Source organism: Falco peregrinus, chromosome 1 (assembly GCF_023634155.1).
Source record: "Falco peregrinus isolate bFalPer1 chromosome 1, bFalPer1.pri, whole genome shotgun sequence".
Classification (NCBI taxonomy): Eukaryota; Metazoa; Chordata; class Aves; order Falconiformes; family Falconidae; genus Falco; species Falco peregrinus.
This window is the reverse complement of record NC_073721.1, coordinates 59,906,024-59,913,223: the sequence shown is the minus strand read 5'-3', so window position 1 is coordinate 59,913,223 and position 7,200 is coordinate 59,906,024. Positions and strand designations below refer to the sequence as shown.

General features: G+C 52.6%; 1 long non-coding RNA gene across 1 annotated transcript; it reads right to left on the bottom strand.

Annotated features, from left to right (window-relative positions):
- Positions 1-2,205: 2,205 nt before the first annotated feature.
- On the bottom strand, positions 2,206-6,887 carry LOC114011851 (uncharacterized). The gene is made up of 4 exons (XR_008745482.1): positions 5,984-6,887; positions 5,328-5,476; positions 4,938-5,044; positions 2,206-2,395 (listed from the first exon to the last, which is right to left on the bottom strand). It is a non-coding gene; the product is annotated as an uncharacterized LOC114011851 (long non-coding RNA).
- Between the last annotated feature and the right edge of the window lie 313 nt (positions 6,888-7,200).

Here is a 7,200-nt window from a genome sequence, read left to right as displayed (position 1 = left end):
AAGTGATACCTGTAAATGCTGGCAAGGGACACAGTGATGACGAACAGGCATCTGAGGACTCACCACTTCTGTCACTCAGATTTAAAAAGCCAAATCCACCTACCAACATTTGCTGAATAGTGTTTGTTTCACTGGTATCAGTCAGCAAGACATCAGTCAAAGGTATTAATCTCTGAAATAAAAAAACCCCAAATTCCAAACTCTGTTCTTTTCATGAGCTCTGGTAAATTTGCTCCCTTTTGCAGTCCTGGGGTCAATCAATTAGTGACTGCCTAGGGAGAAGCTTAATTAGGCTCAGATAACACAACAGAGGTTTCATCCCCTTGCCCTCCCTCTATACACATCCTCCTTTACACATCTGGGTAAAAGCTTCGCTGCAAAGCCTGGAGAGAGCAATCGCTTCAAGCATAGAGTACCCAAGAGCACATCTGAGCTCCCGAAAAGCATTGCAAACTCTTGCATCATGCAGACGCAGGAGAAGCCAGAGCGGCGAGGAAGTGAGAAGATCCACCCTGGCAGCCACTGCCACAGGGATAGTGTGTCACTGGGAACAACAAAAGGTGTTTTTACTGAGGAAACGTGGTGCCACGAGTTGTTAATCTTCTCGCAGAGGCAGAAATCCTAGCGCTGCTCTGATGGGGCTGCTCTTGCAGCAGGAGCGAGCCAGCCATTCAGGACTAGTCTGACAAATCTGGCTCCAGCTGCTCAGCTTTATTAACGACAGAAGCCCTCGAGGGGTGGGATCCAGAGGCATCACAGAGATTTTTTTCCCCTTCCCTAAGCACAAAAGACAGAAGTGGAATGTAGCTGAGGAATGCTTCGCCCTTGGAAGGGATGTAATAAATCTTCTTGGATGTGATATTTGGTTTATTTTGTGGGAGTCATTCAAAAGGAAAATGTAGATTGTGGGGCTTAGAGCTCAGCCTATGCTGGCAAAGGATCCCCGACAAAGAATGTCCATTGGCAGGGAATTTCCTGACTTTGCAAGTGAGCAAACGCCTCTTTTTCAGTTACTCTAAAAGCTGTCTTGCTATTATATAAAAGGTTGCTATAAGGCAGACTGCGATCAGTTCTTCTCCAGATCCACCAGAAGGAGGACAAGTAATAATTAGCCTGATTTGCAGGAGGAAGGATCCGGGCTGTACTCAAGAAAATGCTTTTTTTTTCCAAGGAAGGTCTCCTGGGCCGCAGGGGGCTGCTGGGGAGGCTGCGGCGTCCCCATCGCCAGAAGGATTTCACGCACGCGTCAGGCACTGCTCCTGGGTGACTCCACCTCGGCGAGGGGGGGGATGGCTTCAGACACTTCCTGAAGTCCCTGCCAGCCCTCTGGTGATTATTACTGTACGATTATTATTTAACAGTGGGAGTGCTGCCTTTGGGAAAGGGGCTTAAGAAGGATTCTTCCTGCGCTGAAGGCCACCGGACATGGGGATAGCTTAGCAGGCAGAGGCCAGGAGAACAGAAGGGAGCGGATGTGCGGGTGGACTCAGTTTGCCACAGCAGCATGGCACAGAAAAAGCCCAAAGATGACTGTGGACCTACCGCAGAGCAAGACGAAGCCAGGCTCACTGACAGAGGTGGGCAAGGAGGAGGCAGGGATGCCCTGGAGGTCTCCGGTCTACCACTGAGCTCCTTGGGGAGGCCATGGCAGAGGCCGGCTGGATGGCAGTAAGCCATCTGGGAACCCTAAGCCAGGTTTAAAACGGACCTGGCTGGAAGAGGAGCAGACTGCATGGAGCCAACCACAGCTGCCTGCAGCGGTTCCAGCCTTAAGGGAATCACCACAGTGGAAGGTAGAGGGGGCTACCAGCCGTTAGTGGTAGACACGCTGGTTTTAAATGCATAGAGTTAGTTATTGCCCGTGGTGGGAAAGCCCCAGCTATAAAAAGCCTGAAGCCCTTCCACCTGCAGAGCTGCCACAAGAGCTGCAGGATGCCTGGGAAGAGGTGTAAGTGCGGTCCCTATGCACACTCGGTGAGCCCCGCCGTGAAGCCCAGGCCCTGCCCAGGCCATGCCCTACGGGAAGCAGTGGAACGGCACTGACAGGGCCACAGTTCCGAGGGGTCAGCCACACTAGCCGTCATTGCGCCGCTCTGTCCATCCTCCAGAAACGTCATTTTGCTCACTCCGTCAGGTTACTGGAGTTTCTCCTTTCTTGTGTGGTTGTGAGAACAGATGAAAAAAAAGATCCCATTAACGAGGAGGTGTTTGTTAAGATTTTAATTTCCTAGAAAAGGAAGCATGTTTGCAGTGCTCAGTGGAGGGGCTAAGGCCCCCCCAACAGATTTTAAGCGAATCCTTCGTGTCTTTGCCTGCCATTGTCACCTGCTGGAAATTACATGTTTTCAGTGTTTCCTTCCTTGTCAGGGAACACAAGTATCTTCTGTTCCACACCCTGTGTTTTCACATGGAGAGGAGGTGCCTGTGTTAGTGACCTTATCAAGAAGTTAGCAATCTTGGGTTATTACCAGGGCTGGACTAAGCACTTTGCTGCTGTTATCATCACTATTGATTTTACATTTATAGAGAGCTGCAAATTTACACAGTGCTTAATAAACACAAAGTTTCCTGGACTGCAGCTAGTGATTAGGAGAATTGGGAGGCCTTCATTTTTTTTAAAAAACAACACAATTAAAAAAAAAGAAACAACCAACAATTACATGATATTTCTGTGTTGTTTTTTTCCACTACGGTAAGAGGCTTAAGATTAGAGGAGTTGCTGCCACACTCCTCTATGGCCACACGCATCAGGACACTGTGAGAGCTAACAGATCTAACATCCTCCTGGGCAGAATGGCAATTTTATACCAGTTATCCCACTGATGTCACCTAAAGTTTTGGACAGACAAATCCAAAACCTGCTGGGTAACAAGTGAACCAGCAGAAGTCCTTTGGTTCTGCTCCTCCTGTGCCCCTTAAGAGTACACCCAAGCTCTCCAAAGATGCAGCATTTTCCTCCTGCAAGAGCAGGGCTGTGAGTTTTGGACCAGGATATGGGATATCTCTGGACTGAGGTATCTGCGAGCAGGGAAGTCAAGTAAATGTAAGATAGGCAAATTAATTCACTCAGGGCACAGCACCGTTATCAGCACAAAATATTTTGACTCTGGACAAATTATTTGTTCATCAGCTTAAAAATTAAAATCTTTTGGCTTAAATCTTTGTGGGTGTTTAAAGAATATTTTTTTCTAAAGGGACCTCTGAGAGCAGGATGAACGTTCCCTGTCCCCTCCACTGTACATCCAAAAGTATGGCTTTGTGCAACACCTTGCCACAGAGAGACTCAAAAGAAAAAAAAGGAATGGCAAACAACCATGGGGACAGGGAGGCTGGAAGATGCAAGGAAAGAGTGGAAGTCATTGGCCTTGAAGAAAGGGAAATCTGCTGAATCCAAACAATCTCTGATGAATTAAAGAGGGAGGTTGAACAACTCCTGGAAGAAAGCACTGGGTTAGGCCTCAGGAGATCCGAGTCATCACATATTAGTGCTCAAAGGGGACTAGAAACAGCACCGAGGTTAAGCCCTGTGTTTGGGAAGCACTCAGGAAAGTGGAAACAAATACCTGTAGGCGACTTTTGGGAAAACCAAAACAAAGCAAAAAAGGCTTTAAATGCAGAGATGACATGTGCCAAGGCTGTGCTATGGCAGAAACTATGTCAGGAAAGCCCATGAGATACATGCTCCCTGGAGGTGGCAATATCCTCCAGGAGTTTGGCTCCTCCACTGAGAGTTCTGTCTTCAGCTCCTCACAAGGAGTTAAAAGTTCTGCCATTCTTCACTCAGTGCTTTTGCTCTGGAGATCTGGCTGTAAATCGAGGCACACCGCTCACGCAGTTTACCTTGGCAGGCTATAAACATCCTACCGCTGGCTACAGGGTGTGGCCAAGTGCGCCCAGGCCCTTTCTGCACAGCTTCTCCATAGCCTCTAGAGGCTGGCATGGACAAATGGCCCAGCCTTGGAAAATATTACCACCTCCCAGAGAATGCTGGTTCTGAGCTGTACCCAAAGGAAGCCAGGCTGCACTCGGGGAAAACTTAATGAATGGCTGGGTGAAACTCCCTGGTCTCTACACACGGATAGAAGCAGAAAACTTAGCGTTTGAGACGTTCACCTGAGAATATTCCCTTACACCTTAGCCCCTACTCTATGCTTTCACCGGTACTTGCCTATATGCCACAAATACAGCGTCCCCTGATTTATATTTTTGGAGCGCTGGGCATGTGCGGATGTAGCATATTTACTTGCCTGTCTCTTCCACCAGACTATCCCCAAATACCTGGCAAGGCATTAACGGCTTGAGGCTCCAAGGTCCCGCAGCAGTATTTTCCTACCAAGTACTGCTTCTAACGAGAAGGACCCTGAAGCAGGTTTGAAGCCCCTTGGCCTTACTTCAGGCACACCCAAGCGCAGCTCCGCAAAGCCATCTGCCCAGATAGCTTCCTGAACCTCTCATGCAGAGGCCAAAGGCATTCTGTCCAGTTCTACATCATGATCACACAGGGAATTACATATTGTTCTAAATATTAATTTTTCCTCTGTATGCTACTGCAGATCTTAGCAAAACAATCGTGAGGGCTAAGCCACGGTGATTCTGCTGTGCACAATGTTATTGTGGAGTCCTTGCCAGCAGTCCCCACAGAACATTTCAACTTCACTTTAACCCACCGTTGCTCCATCTGTATCTCTCAATGCATCTGCCACGCACATATAATGTGATTCAATTTGATCTCAGAGTTTTTCTACATGGGCCAGTAGATATCGGAGTCTGAGTATATGAGTTATTTTCAGCTTGTCTGTGACATCCAATTCCACCCACCAGGCTTGCAGAGATATATAAATTATGGAAGTGTCTAAAATAACAGGCCCCGAGGAAACATCTGTCACCTCCAGAAGCTTGTGAGGGAGGCAGATGAAGCATTCAACTCAGCAACTTACTGAATTTTCTTTTAGCTCCAAGAAAGCAGAGAGCAGCAAGTCTTTCTGACACAGCCCAGATGCCTTGGCAGTTAAGATTTTCACATTGCCTTCACACTGCATTTGACCTGTAAACGTAATGCAGAGATGCTCAGCAATTTGGATGACATTTGTGCCGCCTTCACCTTTACCTTCAAAAGGAATGGATTGCTTCAATTTCTTTTTGTTTCTGCCTATTTTTTTTCCAAAAATGACTGGCTGGTCAGCCCTTTGCACCCAGTCTCTTAATCAAAGGAACACAGAACTTGCTGTGCCAGAACCTACTGGTGGCTGCTCAGGTCCTGTATCCTGCCACCTCCTGTGCTAATGAAGCATGTGGGCCAGAGACTTCCATATCCTACAGCTATGCACCTTTTTACATGAAAAATCAGGATGAGAGCAGAGAAGTTAATTTTCATTCTCTCTCTCCTCCCTTTTGAAGTGATCTCATCGTCTCTCATGGGCCCCAACGCCACTCATTCTTTGCTGCTCTTCGTAGTGGAGAAAACAGCAATGGAGCACTGGAAGAAGAAAAGTAAAAAGGCAAATTACACGGTACGGAGTGCTACTTATAGGGCGAACACTGGCAATCGGTGAAGCATGTATGCTTTGGAAAAAGAAAAGCAGAAGACAGATGGTGCTGCTCTCCTTCAGCTGGTAGAGGCAACCACTGGAGGCGAAGCAGGGGCTGGGGGCGAGCAGGATCCACCTTGGCTCGCCACACTCGCCCACCCCTGCCCCAGGCACCCATTCGACCTGCCCCGGACCCACAAACGGGGCAACGGGCAAACCTAGGCCCTTCCCACCCCACCTGCTAAGTATTTACGTTGCGGTGTGTGGAAGTGTGACAGAGCGGGCGGGACACCGGGCTCTGGCCCTGTCAACAGGCCAGACCCCCCAGGCCCGAGCCCTCCCCGCCGGCAGCACCGCCGGCGCCGCCTCGGCTCGGCTCCCGGGGGCCTCCCACCGGCGGGCCGCCCACCGAGGACCCCTGCAGCCGGCCGCAAAGCCAGAGCGCCCCAGCCTACCGCCGGCTCCCTCAGCCCCCGGGCCGCCATGAGGGGACGCACCGCCCCCGCCCGCCCTGACGCCGCCGAGGCGCTGCGCGCGCAGCCCCCGGCCCGGCCCGCGCCGGCGCTGCCCCCTGGCGGCGGGCGGGAGGTACTGCCGCCTCCGTGTCTGTGCCCGTGTCGGTGTCCGTGTTCCTGTCCCTGTCCATTTCCGTGTCCGTGTCTGCGCCGCGGGCGCTGAGCCACCGCCGAGGGTGTTTCGGCAGATGAAGCGAGGGACCCGCTCCCTGCAGGTGAAAGCAGGAGGATTCCCTCCCCCGGCTTATTTCACGGCCCCAGACGCCATCGGTGATTTTTGAGGAAAGTTTGCGCGATTTCTAGTAAAAACCCGCTGGTATTTAACGTCATTTTAGTCAGAAAAAAACCCAAAAAACAAACACCACCAGCCCGGAGCCAACCCCCCCTGGCGCTGCGGTACCCCATCACCGGAGGGCGATGACCACCCCGAGGCGGGGGCCGCCCGCACCCCGCGCAGCCGCCAGGGGGCGCCGCCGCCGCGGCCAAGGCGGAAGAGGGCGGAGCCGCGGCCGCCGCCATCAGCTGGGGCCTGCCGCCTTGCGCGGCCGCGCCTCGGGGCGAGAGGGGCTCGGGTACCATCTTATTTTTACAAATATATAGTTGGGTTTTTTTTATGAGGGGATCGGTCCTGTAAGGGTGCGCCGCCTGCATTAAGGCCGGGATGAGCGGTTTTTCTCCTGAGCGCCCGAGGCGTTCAGCTCGGCGCCTGGGCATTAACCCCGCCGCAGGCCCGGGCCCGCCTGGGCCCCCCCAGCGGGGGAGTGCTGCCCCCCCAGCGGGGATCGCTCCCCCCCCAGCGGGGATCGCTCCCCCCCCCAGCGGGGAGTGCTGCCCCCCCAGCGGGGATCGCTGCCCCCCCAGCGGGGAGTGCTGCCCCCCCAGCGGGGATCGCTCCCCCCCCAGCGGGGAGTGCTGCCCCCCCAGCGGGGATCGCTGCCCCCCCAGCGGGGAGTGCTGCCCCGGCCCCCCCACCCCGGCCCTCCCATCCCTGCCCCTCAGAGCAGCGCCGTGGTAGAGGAGGCCTGGAATGCTTGTCCAGGCCTAGGGACCGACTGCGTCGCCAGCATAACATTTTCTGGTTTTACTAAGCCGTCCAAGAGGGGAGTTTTCCTTGGGGGATGGAGGGCAGAGGTGATGCTAAAGCTGCCTCTTGTAGT